Genomic DNA, 17,135 nt, shown 5'->3' with positions numbered 1-17,135 from the left:
GTCTCAGCAGAGATGCATTCAGCTCTGTGGGCCAATATACTGTACACATTTTATTAATTCCAACCCCGTATAAGGCCTATAAAATCAGGATGAGTATAAATATACAATTTGTACTCATCCTGATTTTACTATGTAAAGTATAAAATGTACCCTATTGGTCCTTTCAGATCCAGCCTTTATTTCCTGCATGTGCAGTGTAGCTGTACAGTAATGCCAGCCACCAATGGCCGATTCAATGTTGGCGGCTGATAATGCGACAGCCCTATGTTACCCACAATTACTTTCTCCGCCAGCAGCCACAATTGTTATCTCTCACCTTGGGCCAGATGTACTAAGCCTGAAAAGTGATAAATATCACAGTGATAAAGTATTAGCCAATCGGTTCCTAACTGTCATTTTTCAAACACAGCCTGTAACATGGCAGTTAAGAGCCGATTGGCTGGTGCTTTATCACAGTGATATTTATCACTTTTCAGGCTTAGTACATCTACCCCTTGATAATGCTGATTTTGATTACCTTATAACCTTCACTATATGGGTAAGAGACTTAATACGCAATTGGCGTATGGGGTACCGTAAGGGTACGCACTTAGCGTAGCATACGCTCGGCCGTGATCGAGATGCACATGCGGCACGCTCGCTCACAGCTTACGCTTGGTGTCGAGCACGCTATAGGCGAGCGACTACCGTAATGCTACTCTACCAGCGTAGCGGACGCTCGAGACCACGAGGAGATCACGAGCGGCGCAGATGCTCACAAGATGACAATCAGTAAACCTTGAATGTAACACACAGAAAGGATACTCTTATGCTGTAAACTTTGTTCTGAAACACTGTAGCGATATAACGCTGCTTAACCTGATTAACACTAAAGCTGTTTGTGCGATCGAGACGCTCCTATTACCCTCTGCAATGTAATGAACACACGATACCTTGCTAAGGTTCCAACACCTTTACTAACAAGCTTTTAGTTATATTGAAAAGGGGAAACAGTTACAAGTCATACACTACAAGCTAACATATAATTCTAACAGAATATCTAGACAGAAAATAAACAATAGCGTCACAAACTTATACTATAACAGAGAGAGGGAATGGCCAATACAAACAGAGAATAAGTTGGTTTGCAGAGAATTACTTACACACACTGGGAATGATCGCTGCGCAGCCTGGTACCAGCTCCGAGTTAGTCAATATGAAAACCGTTTGTGGAGAGTGAGAGAGCTGCCCAGGCTGGCTGATCTTATATACACTGAGTACAGTATACTACAAAGGGACCTATAATCTCATTGTTCATTGGACACAGGAATGTCTCCTCGCATCATAACAAAAGGTCATAGGTTAGTTTGGACAGGTGGGCTGTGACTATATCAAACTGCTCAGGTGGGAGGGAATCTGAAGATTCCCGCCGCATGGGTAATGAATCGCAAATATATGAAATGTCCAGAATCTACTAATGGCCATAACTATACGCAGGAGCGATTAATCTTTACCTAACCAACACCGGATTGTTGCTATTAAAATGTTCTTTAGTTAGGTACCAGACACAGCTGTTCAAACCCTGTCTGACCCTTCGTACCATACAAAGAGGAATTCCTCTGTCCAGCGACCATTTACATTAAACAAACTTACAGTCATTATTAAGGGGAACATTATCTATAAAACATACTATTTGGTGTTATTATTTAACGATTGAGTCGCCCGCTAGACGCACACAAACTCTACCGTAAATGCACATACCACGCGCTCGAGCGCATGGCCGAGGCGCCATCACGCGGCGGCGAGTATCCGCACGCACGGGAGAGAATGTGCATGTGCAGCAGGCACGCGCATGAGGTGAATATATGGCAACGTGTAGCATGATATTTTTCTGACTTTGACAGTCCACCCTTTGGCAGTCATCAATAACTGCCACTTCCTAAAACAGTTCAAAAAGAGAAAAATATATGTCATGTATAAATACATTTCTATGATTGGGTAAGGGAGAAGAGAAGAAGGTGGGAAAAAGGTATGACCTAGTGAGATAGTAGAAGCATGTGTGTATGAGTCCATGTTTGAGGGGTCATGTATCATCGTGCCGTACGTGTTTTAAATCAAGCTTCGAGGTATTGCGAAGTATACATTTGAATTCCTTCTTATCCCGTATTACGGGCCTGTGGATGGGCTGTCAAACTTTACCGAGCTCTTTTCGGCTTTTGGTTGCAACAAAATGGGGGAGCACATTTTAGTTGATGATACATGAATGGGGGGATATGTGAGTGCTGATATCTGTGCCTATATTCCCTATCGACTATGTGTGTCATTACCTGAAGGTTGTAGAAATGAAGATAAGAAGCAATTATGGTAAATGCAGTCATAAACTATGTGAGTTTAATATACATTTGTTGATTGAGGTCTTGTCTTGTGTCTTGTCTCGATGTACATGTTGACTGTAGTCTCCCGATGCTTTTGCTATAATTGCTTGAGCAAAAAGATTTCTCAATGTCCATAGACTTACAATCTTTAAAGTGTTTGGCTATCGTAAAATTTTAAAGTCACTAGGGATATTGGGGGTCTATGGCATTGTCCATCAGTGCTCTGTATATAAGGTTGTCAAATTCTTCTTCCAAGCGGATGTCTTTGTACCTTGGAGGAAAACAAAGGAGAAACGGGTGAAAGAAACGGACCGTGGAATCACATTTTCATCACAACATTGTCTCTATTGTTGGGTCATACATCAAATTAGTTGTTGTTAGTACAGTGTCCTCGCTCCTTAGACTCATCACCCTGGTATTACTTTTACGCTTCGCTAAAACCCGAACGCATCTAAATATCAGGCCAACCAATATGGCGACTCCCAGAATACACAAAAGAAATTTCCCTACATCCATAATAATACCTTGGGCCCATTCTCCTAAGCCCGAGAACCAATTTCGTGGGTTCAACCATGACACCCAACTGGTCAGCTCATTACCCACAGCAGCGAATGTGAGATTGTGTTTCCTTCGAAACCCCCACTTTAATTGTAAAATGTCATCCATCTTTTGGTCTATGACCTCGGCTGGGTCCTCCGTGCTGTTTGTAATGTACGTGCAGCACTTTATTCCATATTGAGTCGCTAGGGTAACACAATACCCGCCTGTCACAGCTGTGAGGTAATTGAGAATCATCCTATGCTGAACCAGTTCTGTTTTGTAGGCTTGTAACTCTTTCCCAGTGTACCTGAATGTGTCGTCATACATTTCGGTGATATTGTCTAATAAATTTGCAAGCGCAGATATATATTTGTAATTTATCACTCCTCTGGCGGTACGAGTGATATCTAACGCGAGTAGGAATTGAATCCCGGTGGATTCATGGATCAGGTCAGAGGCCGGATGCTCTGTTCTTTCTATCTATCAGGTGCCGTTTAACGATGTGCTCGTAATGAGTGTGAGTATAAGGAGCTTGGGCACTGCGGTGAATATCTTTCATTTTAGTGTGGGATACAGTCATTACCTCAGGCAGTACTTTTCCAATATAACATAACCCTTCTGAGTTTGGGGCAAGCCACTTATACGCCTTCCTCCCGCATATGAAATATGCATCATCGGGGAGAACATATGGGACGGAGTGTGACATAACCATATTACAAATTTTCCATGTGAACTCTCCTAACCCTAATTCTCCCATCTGTTTAGTACACGTATCAGTTTGTACGATCTGTGCACAGTATCCTGGTGATACTTCTCCAACTCGCATGATCCTACTTCCTAAGGTGTACCTATACCGAAAGAATTTCCTATGGTCGGCTATCTGGCGTATAAGTTCTGTGTCTATGGGCAATCTGTCGGCTCTATGTGAGAATGTCATGGTTTGATTACTCCATGACACTTCCCAATTTCCCGGCTTTCGGGGATTGGAAATGTTAAAGCACACTAAGGACCTATCCACATGATATTGGTGGAGCTTCAAACTAGGAGGACTAGAGATATTAAACCTCTTGCCCACCGGCCTCCCACCACTTAGCTCAAGTACCTCTCCTACAGTTAAAGGGAATGGTACTAGTCCTGATTTGCTATGGCCTTGAGGTACTTGAGAGCATACCCAACAGTCTGTCTGATTTAACACTTTACCCACTAAGGAGTGATAGTCACTCAATGGATGCCGGTCCATGTGGACATTAAAACTGGACTGACATTTCTTTATGCACCCATCCTCAACTATATTGTCACAATGCCTACAGATGCAGTTCTCTTCAGCTAACAATCCTTCACAATTCCTTCTATTGTCAATGCTACCAGATCGTTTTCTGATACTCGCCTTTACTCGGAGATTATGTTGTTCTTGGAAATCTACGCCTGCATCCTGGTCATCAGAACCCATTCCCGATCCTTTCTCGACCTCCATGGTACTCTCACCGAAACAGACTGCTCTGGTCAACATCATGGTCAACAGGAAAATCCGGATCACAGTCTCTTGGGGCAAGTCCATCTTAGAGGAGTAAAAGGAGAAAAATAAGAAGGGGGAAAGGAAATAGGAGGGAGGTGGGAACTGGAGGAAATAACAAATGGGAAAAAGAAATCTGGCTCGACAAGCTTCCGGTCTTGTTATTCTCAGCGCTCAGGTGTCGTCTCAATCCTCCCTGAACAGACACTCTAGTGATACAACCTCTACCGTCTGTTCTTTATCACGGGACCTCTCTGGGTCAGTGACCTTTTTACAATGAGACGAATGGACCCAAGTCTCTCTCTCGGCAACCTTCAAAGCAGTTGTGCTGGTCAATAAGACTTGATATGGTCCTTCCCATCTGTCAATAAGGCAACCTGAGCGTAGAAAATTCCGTATCATTACATAATCCCCAGGTTCAATGTCATGACAATTACTGTCTGGCAAATCAGGAATCACCAACTTTAGATTATCATTCTGATTCCTCAATTGCTTACTCATCTTAACCAAGTACTTTACGGTTACTTCATTGTTACATTTCAAATCATCCTTGGGGTTAATCATAACATGGGGTTGTCGACCAAACAGAATTTCAAAAGGAGACAGATTAAGAAGGGACCTGGGGGTGGTTCTGATGCTGTATAGTACGATTGGCAAAGCTTCAGGCCATAGCAGTCCTGTTTCAGTCATTACCTTGCTCAATTTATTTTTAATAGTGCTGTTTACTCTTTCCACCTTCGCGCTCGCCTGGGGGCGGTACGGAGTATGCAGCTTACTATTAATTCCCATCAACTTACACATTGTTTGAAAGACTTCACCTGTGAAATGGGTACCCCTATCACTTTCAATTATTCTAGGGATACCGTACCTACACACAAATTCCTGCACAATTTTCTTTGCCGTAAATACAGCGGTATTTGTGGCCGCAGGAAATGCTTCAACCCAATTTGAGAACACATCAATACAGAACAAAACATACTTTAAATTTCTACAAGGTGGCAATTGTATGAAATCAATCTGTATTACCTGGAAAGGACCATCTGTCGGAGGGATATGGGATGGCTCTGTCGGTATTGCCTTTCCGATATTCTTCCTCAAGCAGGTGAGACATGTCATCGCTCTTTTACCCGCGTGGGAAGAAAATCCTGGGGCGCACCAATAAGCTCTTACTAGCTTACACATCCCTTCTTTGCCTAGATGAGTCAGCCCATGTGCTGCTTCCGCTAGACTTGGAAGGTATGCTCTGGGTGCTACTGGTTTACCCTGTCCATCTGTCCAGAGTCCTGTGGACTCCTGGCCATATCCTTTTGACCTCCAAACTGCCTTTTCCTGCGGGGAACACAAATTTTGCATTTCACACAATTTCTGTGTGTTTACAGTATTAAATACCATCAGTCGTGTACTATCTGTTTGTATGGGGTTATCAGCTGCTGATTTAGCAGCTTCGTCTGCTCGGCTGTTACCAAGTGATACCGGGTCTTGGCTATACGTGTGAGCTTTACACTTGATAACAGCCACTCTGTCGGGTTCCTGTATCGCTGTTAGAAGTCTTTTGATGTGGGCTGCATGCGCTACGGGTGTGCCAGCTGCCGTCATGAAATTTCTGAGGCGCCATAGGGCTCCGAAATCATGGACTACTCCGAAGGCGTACCTAGAATCTGTGTAAATATTGGCTGACTTGCCCTTAGCCAATTCACATGCTCTGGTTAGGGCAACCAGTTCAGCAACTTGTGCTGAGTGAGGTGGGCCTAGCGGTTCTGCTTCTATGGTACCTTGGTCATCTACGACTGCGTATCCAGTATACAAGTCTCCCGAGTCCGTCTGTCTGTGACAACTACCGTCAGTGTAGAAAGTAAAATCTACATCTTCCAGTGGGTTGTCACTGATGTCAGGCCTTGCCGTGAAATTTTGGGTCAAATATTCCATACAATCATGCATGTCATCCCCTGTATTAAATCCTCCTTCACCATCACTCTCATCCTCCACCCTTTGTGCCTGTCCAGGCACACCTGGGAGATACGTTGCAGGATTTAATGCGCTGCATCTCCTTATGGTGATGTTTACAGGGGCCATCAATGCCAATTCCCATCTTGTAAACCGCGCTGATGAGACGTGTCTGGTTTGGGCAGAATTTAGTAAGGCTGACACTGCATGTGGTGTATGAATTGTGAGGTTGTGTCCTAGCACTACATCTTCGCTTTTTGTGACTAGCAATGCTATTGCTGCAACACTTCGCAAGCATGTGGGGAGGGATCGCGCTACCGTATCTAGCTGAGCGCTGTAAGCTACCGGCCTGCTGGCATCACCATGCTTCTGGGTTAAGACACCTGCTGCGCACCCAGCACTCTCTGTTCCGTACAGCTCAAAGGGTTTCCCATAGTCTGGCATACCTAATGCTGGTGCCTGCATTAGGCACTGTTTAAGTCTCTCAAATGCCATCTCAGATTCGTCTGTGTGCGAAATCCGATCAGGTTTGCTTGATGAGACCATCTCCTGCAAAGGTAAGGCCAGTATGGAAAAACCTGGGATCCAGTTACGGCAATACCCACACATTCCTAAAAACGTTCTAATCTGTTGCTGGGTTTGTGGCAGGGTCATGTCACAAATTGCTTGAATTCTATCAGCGGTAAGGTGTCTCAGTCCTTGTGTTAGACAGTGTCCCAAATACTTCACACGGGTCTGGCATAATTGTAACTTGTCTTTGGAAACCTTGTGTCCTGTGTCTGAAAGATGAAACAGGAGCTGTTTCGTATCTCTCAGGGACGCTTCCAGTGAATCTGAACACAGTAGTAAATCGTCCACGTACTGTATCAATATTGATCCACTCTCTGGTTGGAAAGACTGTAAACAATCATGCAGAGCTTGTGAGAAAATACTTGGACTGTCTATGAAACCTTGTGGTAATCGAGTCCAAGTGTATTGAACTCCTCTCTATGTGAATGCGAATAAGTATTGACTGTCAGGGTGCAGAGGTACCGAGAAGAAAGCGGAGCAGAGGTCAATCACAGTGAAAAATTTGGCAGTGGGAGGGATTTGCATTAGGATGACAGCTGGATTTGGTACTACGGGGAATTGACTCTCAACTATTTTGTTGATCCCTCTTAGATCCTGCACTAATCGGTAACCCCTCCCCCCACTCTTTTTAACAGGGAAGATGGGACTATTTGCAGTGCTGGACGTCCTTACCAGAATGCCCTGTTGTAGCAAGCGCTCTATTACAGGGAAAACTCCTAACTCCACCTCTGGCTTCAGAGGATATTGTGGGATTTTTGGAGCTATCCTACCATCTTTTACTTGCACAACTACTGGGGCTACGTTTGCCATCAATCCAGTGTCTTGTCCATCCTTGGTCCAAAGTGATTCCGGTATCTGGGAAATCATTTCCTCTACCTTGGACGGACACCTATTTACAACAACAGTGTGTGACATTAATCTTGTTGGGGAGTCTAGCATATCTTGCGCTTCCTGAGCGTGGTTTTCGGGTATATCCAAGAACACACCTTCAGAAGTACAGTATATGACGCATCCCATTTTGCACAGTAAATCTCTCCCTAGGAGATTAGTCGGAGCCAATGCAGCCAGCAGGAAAGAATGCTTGGTATGCAAAGGCCCTATCGTAATCTCTGCAGGTTTGCTTAAAGGGTAGTGCTGTACTACTCCTGTTACTCCCATGGCTGGAATTGTTTTACCAGTGGTTCTCATGCCCACGGTCGAATTTATCACTGACTTGGCCGCCCCCGTATCTACAAGGAAATTTAGAGATTTACCAGCTACATCAATTGTGACCTCGGGTTCACTTCCAAGGTTCGCAATTAATTTCACTGGCTGCAGATTACAGGTGTGGCCTCGCCCCTATGGTGCGTGGTGGCCTCCCTGCATTACGCTGGCAGCTATTACCTGTGAAGGGGGTAAATGGGATCTATCAGTGACTTGCCAATCTCTTTTTGGGGGATACCTTTTTGTTTCCCCTGCGTGTGGCTCATAACTCCGTCTCTGCGGTCCTTGATCCCAATTTCGTGTGTCATGTCGTTGTCTAGGGGGTTGATATGATTTTTGTGCATTCTTTGATCTACAGTCTATTGCAAAATGTCCCTCTTTATGACAGTAATAACAAGTTACCACTTTTGACTTACCCACAGGGGTCGGAGATTTATACAGAGGTTGCCTGGTGGTCAGGGCCTGTATACTTACGGCCATTAACTTATCACTCTGCGACTCCCTGTGTCTGGTGATATTCCGATCATGATCAATAGCGGCCTCTCTCAAAGTAGCCACCGACAGACCTCGCCAACATGGTTGGGTGGTCTGTACCCTCGTCCTCAATCCTTCCTTTAAACCATCCATTAACACAGATACTGCTACTTCTCTATGATTCACATTTGTCTTAATGTCTTCTATGCCTGTATACTTAGCCATATCCTGTAGTGCCCGATGAAAATAATCAGCTGCTGTTTCTCCCTCTTTCTGTTTGATGGAGAAAATTTTGTTCCATTTGACAACAGCTGGAAAATACTCTTTTAACTGTAAATTTATTCTCTTTACATTATCTTGGTTGTACACATCCGTAAGGGGTACATCCTCATCTAATTTACAGTCAGCTAAAAATTTCGCTGAGTCGACATTGGAGGGTAAACATGCCCTCAGCAATATCTGCCAGTCTTTGTTATTGGGCTCCACAGTATTTTCTAGCTCTCTAATGTATTCCTGGCTTGCAACTAGATCTTTCCTAGGATCAGGGAATTCAGACACCATTGATCTTAATTCCATTCGGGAAAAGGGGCAGTGCATGGCAATGTGTCAGAGGAGTGACTCCTGAAGTGTCAGTTTTCCCATTTGGCACTGCAATTACCCTAACGGGATTAAGTCCAATAACATCATTCTGAGTAGATTCTACAGCATGTGGTGAAATGGTTTCAGTATATTGTATGGTGCCGTACTTACCAGTTGATACGATCTCACCTGTCCCTCCACTAGGGGCCTTTGATACTAATCTTACGGGTTGGGCCGTGCCCACTGTTGTTTCTGCTATGGTGGCTGCTAGAGAGAGTGCCGATATTGTTGTTGGTTCATCCTCTTGGTCACAATCCTGGGGAAAGTTTAAAACAGGGTACAGCTTGCACGGGTTAACATTAGCATCAACAATCTTGGTTACATTAGGCTTAACATTTATACAGTTACTAAGTGCATGTTTATCATTCACCAGTGTGCCATTCTCTGCAACCACCCTCTCTCCCGTTATGTATGGTGGTGGTGGCGCGGTGGCTATCAGTTTTCTGATAGGGTTAGATCCACCCGCTTGAGCCAATCCTCTTTGTATTTCACCTTCCTGTTGCCATAACTGTAAATAATCATAATGTTTGATCCGTCTCTTTGCAGATTTAATGAGACATATCCTTCTCCTTAGATTCTGTAACACCTCGGGACTAAAACTGCCTACCCGTGGGAACTTTTCCCCATCGTGCACAGTCATTCTTTCCCATTCATCGCACAAAACTTCTGTGTGTGAACCGTATTTCTCACACATTACATACCTTGCCGACCCGATTGGTCGGTTTACTAAGTCAACCCGAACCGAGGTTGATCGCTGTTGGTATAGTGCGATGGATCGATACCATAGGTGTGCAGTGGGGAGCCTTAGATAAAGTATTACCTCAGGAGTTACCTTGTATACAGACAGAACGAGACTTGAGATGTATATCTCCTTTATATAGTACTGAAATAGCAGGATCAATACAACAGGTTTCAGTATCATCAGCTTATCTCCTTCTCCCTCAGAGACTCTTCTAGAAAGAACACACATGTGAGGTAAAACAAACAAGTACATAACATATGCAACAGACAAACATTACATCTCTGTAACTATACAGCGCCATCTGCTGCCCCTGTACGGTAACTACATGCATTTAAACAAAACCATAGTCTGTTGTCTATATTTCAACACCCCTTCTCAACAGACTGGGTTTCTTCAGTTAGACCCATCTTTGACGTAAGTCTCCAATGTCTCTCTCTGGTAAGAGGCTTAGTCATGATATCAGCTGTCATATCTTCTGTTGGGCAATAGTTCAACTCTATAAGACCTTGTTCCTGTAGATCCCTCAGGAAGTGATGCTTGACATCAATGTGCTTGGTTCTTGGGTTCACTCTTTCTGTTTGCGCTAATGCAATGCATCCTTGATTATCCTCATATATCTTGATAGGTTCTTCTTGAGGCATTCCTAGGTCTGATAGTAGTTGCATTAACCATACCACTTCTTGACTGGCGTGAGCTGCTGCAATATATTCAGCTTCTGTAGAAGATAGTGCTACGGTAGACTGCTTCTTGCTTGTCCAGCTGATTAATCCTTCTCCAATAGAGAATAGATATCCACTTGTGGATTTTCTGTCACTTGTGTCTCCAGCCCAATCTGCGTCAACGTATCCTGTTAACTTGTGACTTGTGTTTGCTGAGAGCTTAAGCTTCTTGTTAATCGTTCCCTTTAAGTAACGAATTACCCTCTTAACTGCATTCCAATCCATCTTTGTTGGTTTAGAGACTTTTCTGCTTAAAATCCCAACTGCTGTGGAGATATCTGGTCTGGTGACGGTTGCAATGTATAGCAATTTTCCTATGGCTTTTCTGTATAGATGGTTATCCTCTAACAGGTTGCTCTGATCATTTGGTTCCTTTTCATAACTTGTCTCCATAGGAGTGCTTGCTGTCTTTGCATCTTGCATACCAAATTCCTCAATGGTTTCCTGAATTTTGTATTTCTGACTTAGTGTGAATGTTCCATCACCTTCTCTTGAAATTTGCATTCCCAAGTAATGCGTTATGTGGCCGAGGTCTTTTGTTTCAAACTGACGGTTTAGTTCTTGTAACAATTCAACTTCGTCCCCTTCTTGTTCGAAACAAACTAGCAAATCGTCCACGTAAATTAATACATAGAACCATCTTTCATCTATCAACTTTGTATAGAGACATGGGTCTGCTTTGCTTCTGATGAATCCCTTTTCTGTCAGAACTCCATTTATCTTTGTATTCCATGCTCTTGCTGCTTGTTTAAGACCATATATACTCTTGTTCAGTTTACATACGTGATCTGGGTTCTGAGAATTCACGAAGCCTGGTGGTTGTTCCATGTATATATCTTCCTTTAGTTCGCCATGTAGGAAAGCCGTCTTTACATCGAAATGTTTCACTTTCATACCCTTTATGGCTGCTGTTAGGAGTAAGGTTCTAATGGTAGTGTGCTTCACAACTGGAGCAAACGTTTCATCATAATCTTCTCCAAATTTCTGTGAATATCCTTTAGCAACAAGTCTTGCCTTGTATCTTTCTATTTTTCCTTCAGAATCATACTTGACCTTAAAAGTCCATTTACATCCTATGGCCTTTTTGTCTAATGGTAGTCTGGTCAATGTCCATGTCTGATTGTCTTCCATTGATTCCATTTCTTCTTTTGCGGCTCCTAGCCATTTCTGTGCTTCTCTTTCAGAAAAATTTGCAATTTCTTCCCATGATGCCGGTTCTTGTATGTTAATGGCTTTTGCTTTGTAAGATAAACGTGTAGGTGCTTTTCCCTTATTTTCTCTTGAAGAGCGTCTCACCCCCTCGGATGCACTCTCATGAGTGTCGCTGGTATTTGTCTTGTGTTGTACTTCAACTTCTTGAGTGATCACTACATCATCTGTTTCTTTGGATTTGGTGCTTTCTTCTTCTTCAGTAGAGTCTACTGGAGTTATGACATCATCTCGTGTTTCTTCTATGAATGTCACACTGTTGCTTATAATTACTTTTCCAGTTCTTGGATTTAAGATTCTGTAGCCTTTTGAATGTTCACTATAGCCGACTAGAACTCCCTCTTCTGCTCGGTTCTGCAACTTGCTTCGTTTTTCAGCAGGAATGTAAACGAAGGCTCTGCATCCAAAAACTCTAATGTGCTTTAAGCTGGGTTTCTTACCGTGCCACAGCTCATATGGTGTCTTCCTTACTGCTTTGGAAAGTAGTCTGTTTTGAAGATAGGTGGCTGTTGCTGCTGCTTCACCCCAATATTTATCAGGTAGTCCTGAATCTGTAAGCATGCACCTTATCATTTCTGTTAGTGATCTGTTTTTCCTCTCAGATACACCGTTTTGCTCTGGTGTATATGGTACTGTCTTCTGATGCTCAATACCGAGTCCTCTTAAGTACCGTTCTATTTTCTGTCCTGTGAACTCGCCTCCATTGTCGCTGCGAAGAGTTAGCATATTCCTCTTGAACCTGTTTCTGGTCATGTTCACATAGTCTTGCAGCTTTTCAAAGACTTCATCTTTACTTTTTATTAGATAAGTGACTGTGAACCTGGAGTAGTCGTCAATGAATGTCAGCATATACCTTTTGTCTCCTACGGTTCGCGTTTTCATAGGTCCGCATACATCACTATGTACCAGGTCTAGTGGTCTGGAAGCTCTGTTTTCACTTTTCTTAGGAATTGATGTCCTTGTCGCTTTCGCTTTTATGCAGCATTGACACTTCATCATTTCTGAACAGTCTGACACTTTGAGATCCCTGGCTAGGTCTCTCTTCTGCATTTCCTTTATGCAATCTGGGTGTCTGTGTCCTAATCTTCTATGCCACTTGTGAATACAGTCAGCGTGTTTCTGTGTACTCAGCTTTGCCTGCTGTGCTGCGATATCCAGACAGTATAAATGTTCTTTTATTCTGGCTGTAGCTAGTGTTTCTCTTCCGTTTTGGATAAAACACTTATTATTCTGAAACTTTACAGTAAGTCCTTTTTCTACTAGATTCTTTACTGATAGCAGTGCTCCCTCAAGCTTGGGAACATATAGCACATCTGTTACGGGTATTTCTGTATAGCTGCCATTACCCTTGGAGCATAGGAATTGACCATTCCCTTTCCCTTCTGCAATGATATTTGTTCCATCTGCTAGGTAGATTGTTTCTTTATGGTTCAAATCAAGTTCAGTAAAAAAGTCCTTGTTATTTGTCATGTGACTAGTCGCTCCTGAGTCTACATACCACTTTTCTGATAATTGGTTTACTGTCGCTTTAAATGTTCCATTCCACTTGTGTGCTCCTGTATCTGTAAGTGTGGCTTTGGCTCTTTGTTTGTGTAATCTTTCTGGTGGTTTGTGCTGCTCTGTCTTCCATATGGTGCAATCTTTTTTCAGGTGACCCACTTTCTTGCATCTGAAACATGCTCTTGTTTCCCTGGTGTGTGGCTTAGTGTCCGCCATTTTAAGTGCTTTCTCTGTGTCACTTTCAGTATTGCACTCTGTAAGCTCCTTTCTGCGTTGATACTCCTCTATGAGCCTGTTCTTCACAAAGTCTAGTGTGATTTCTGCTTCAGGTCTCATTTCTAGTGCGTTTATTAGTGCACTGTATGTATCTGGTAAACTGCAAAGGAGGATGGCTACTATGTGGTTGCTTTTGATTTCTTCTCCCATTGACCTGAGTTGTATGGTTATCTCTAGTAGTGCACTGATGTGTTCTTGCATTGTCTTGCCTTTATTAAATCTCATTTGATATAATTTTCTTAATAGGAATAGTTTGCTGTTCAAACTTGCTCCTTCATGCACTCTCTGCAAAGCACACCACATGCCTTTAGCTGTACTCTCTTGTCTTATGTGTATAAGCTGTTCATCTTCCACTAGTAAACTTATAGTGGCTCTTGCCTGTCTGTCCTTCTTAATCCACTGCTGATCCTCTCCTTCAGGTCTGTCTGCATTTATAACATCCCATAAATCATCTCTGGTTAATAGCATTTCTACTTTAAACTTCCATGTTTGATAGTTCTCATTAGAAAGCTTGCTTGCAGCTAGTCTGAGATCTGTGTAATTTGTCATAACCCTTCCTTGTATAGATCTCTCTATTCTTCTGTGGTATTAAACTTGTTTTACTCACAGTTTTCTTTTCAAGGTTCTCCTGGGTTGTTTCTTGTGCGTTACACAGTCTGCTGTCTGCGCCTGCTGGGACTTGCAGTGCGACTCGTGATCTGGATGCTGCTTAGGATGCACTCCTGAAAACTTTATCTTGTACAGACTCCAGTCTGGGCCCATAACCTGTTGGTATAGTGCGATGGATCGATACCATAGGTGTGCAGTGGGGAGCCTTAGATAAAGTATTACCTCAGGAGTTACCTTGTATACAGACAGAACGAGACTTGAGATGTATATCTCCTTTATATAGTACTGAAATAGCAGGATCAATACAACAGGTTTCAGTATCATCAGCTTATCTCCTTCTCCCTCAGAGACTCTTCTAGAAAGAACACACATGTGAGGTAAAACAAACAAGTACATAACATATGCAACAGACAAACATTACATCTCTGTAACTATACAGCGCCATCTGCTGCCCCTGTACGGTAACTACATGCATTTAAACAAAACCATAGTCTGTTGTCTATATTTCAACAATCGCCCCCTACCTGAACAACTGGCCCCCATCTTTGCAGGTGTTGCTTTCACTACCTCTGACCTTCAAATCAGGGTCTTCAGCGAACCCTTACAAAAACCAAGATGTCCGGGGTAGGCCGGCGGTGGCAGTTTACCGAGTACTCCACTCACTCGCCCACGTCGACCAATACGCCCACACACTGCTCTAGCGCTGGCGTACTCGATCTAGGGCCCCTGCGACCTGAACCTCTATTTACTGGAACATGTGGGTGTGATCCGAAGAGCACTTAACCCTTTCCAGTAACTATTGGTTGTTGGATAGTTCCCAAGTGACTAGCGAACTTCCCTTAAAATAAAAAATTACACAAATCACGTTAGAATGTACAAATAGCGTTTATGACCCCTCTAGCGTACGCAAATGGTACTGGGTCAAGTTACTAACTAATGCACACAATTACGTGCGGTACAATCGTTCTGCACATAAGCAACTAATCTTATGTGCGGAGCGACTAGTGGAATCGAAAATTGTGGCTGCGAATTCCTTCAGCCTGAGCTTAATGGCCTATATGGGTACCGCACCAACCCTTCCTGGTGTTGTGCTCCTTTACTCTTTATCTATAGCGGACTTCTTAGTCTGCTGTACCTGGACCTCCAGGTCTGTCTGGACCTCCTGGTCTGTGCTACAGTAGACCTCCTGGTCCTCTATACTCTAATGCTCTTTTTTAAATGTTTAACAAGGGATGCCTCCCAAGCCACCATGCAGTCACTTACACGTATGTACCTTCACGAGAACTCGATGATTTCCTTGGTTCAACCCCAAAAATTAGAAACTTATATATATGTATACACACTCTTTCACCTCATATACTCTTTACTTTCGTTTCTGCGCAGAAATCCCTTTCATTCAGTATCGCAGGCTAATCCCGAGGAGTTACAACTAGAGAAGGATCTATTAGCTTAAAATTTTGGACACTGAGATCGATTTGCGCTATTTTCGCGTTGCCTCCTTATCGCCTAATTAAAACAATACTATCGTGTGATTTGTATTATGTGGGCGTACCCAGACGCTCCGTTGCGTAATATACGCTCCGTGCGTCGGCCCTTGCGTCGTGTACACTAGTCCCGCCCTTTGTTAGAGACACGTGTACGCCAGCCAGGTATATCCACAGAAATACAATTTAACACGTTTATATCAATGTAGATGATCTTTAACTGTAATCATCTACTGAACACCACACCAAACTTCCTTGTATCTTAGGCAAGCCGTGCGCGTGTATTACAAATTACTCCTTAACGTATTATTTTTACTCTTTAACTACCAATAGCAACAAATCTTTCTCAGCACGTTATCAATTGTGAAATGGCAACCAGGAAAGTGATATGTGAAAATACACAAGTGAAAAGAAATACAGGTGTGTGCGTGCGTGTGTACGCAAAACAGAAATAAACAGTTTTAAAAGACACTAGCGTATTGTTCTTACCTCCGGTTCCGGATTCCACCAGCACTCCTTCAACGTAGCGAAACAGACGCTTATTTAGCCAGCACTACTGTAACCCGATACGAAGGGATACTGCCTTCCCGCCCTTGCTGACAGATAACGTTTGTTTCCGCTAGTGCGGATATGTGGAGGACGGACGAGCAGCCAATTGATAATGCTGATTTTGATTACCTTATAACCTTCACTATATGGGTAAGAGACTTAATACGCAATTGGCGTATGGGGTACCGTAAGGGTACGCACTTAGCATAGCATACGCTCGGCCGTGATCGAGACGCACATGCGGCACTCTCGCTCACAGCTTACGCTTCGTGTCGAGCACGCTATAGGCGAGCGACTACCGTAATGCTACGCTACCAGCGTAGCGGACGCTCGAGACCACGAGGAGATCACGAGCGGCGCAGACGCTCACAAGATGACAATCAGTAAACCTTGAATGTAACACACAGAAAGGATACTCTTATGCTGTAAACTTTGTTCTGAAACACTGTAGCGATATAACGCTGCTTAACCTGATTAACACTAAAGCTGTTTGAGCGATCGAAACGCTCCTATTACCCTCTGCAATGTAATGAACACACGATACCGTGCTAAGGTTCCAACACCTTTACTAACAAGCTTTTAGTTATATTGAAAAGGGGAAACAGTTACAAGTCATACACTACAAGCTAACATATAATTCTAACAGAATATCTAGACAGAAAATATACAATAGCGTCACAAACTTATACTATAACAGAGAGAGGGAATGGCCAATACAAACAGAGAATAAGTTGGTTTGCAGAGAATTACTTACACACACTGGGAATGATCGCTGCGCAGCCTGGTACCAGCTCCGAGTTAGTCAATATG

The sequence above is a fragment of the Pseudophryne corroboree genome, chromosome 11 (genome assembly GCF_028390025.1).
Source record: "Pseudophryne corroboree isolate aPseCor3 chromosome 11, aPseCor3.hap2, whole genome shotgun sequence".
NCBI lineage: Eukaryota > Metazoa > Chordata > Amphibia > Anura > Myobatrachidae > Pseudophryne > Pseudophryne corroboree.
This window is presented reverse-complemented; position numbering follows the sequence as displayed.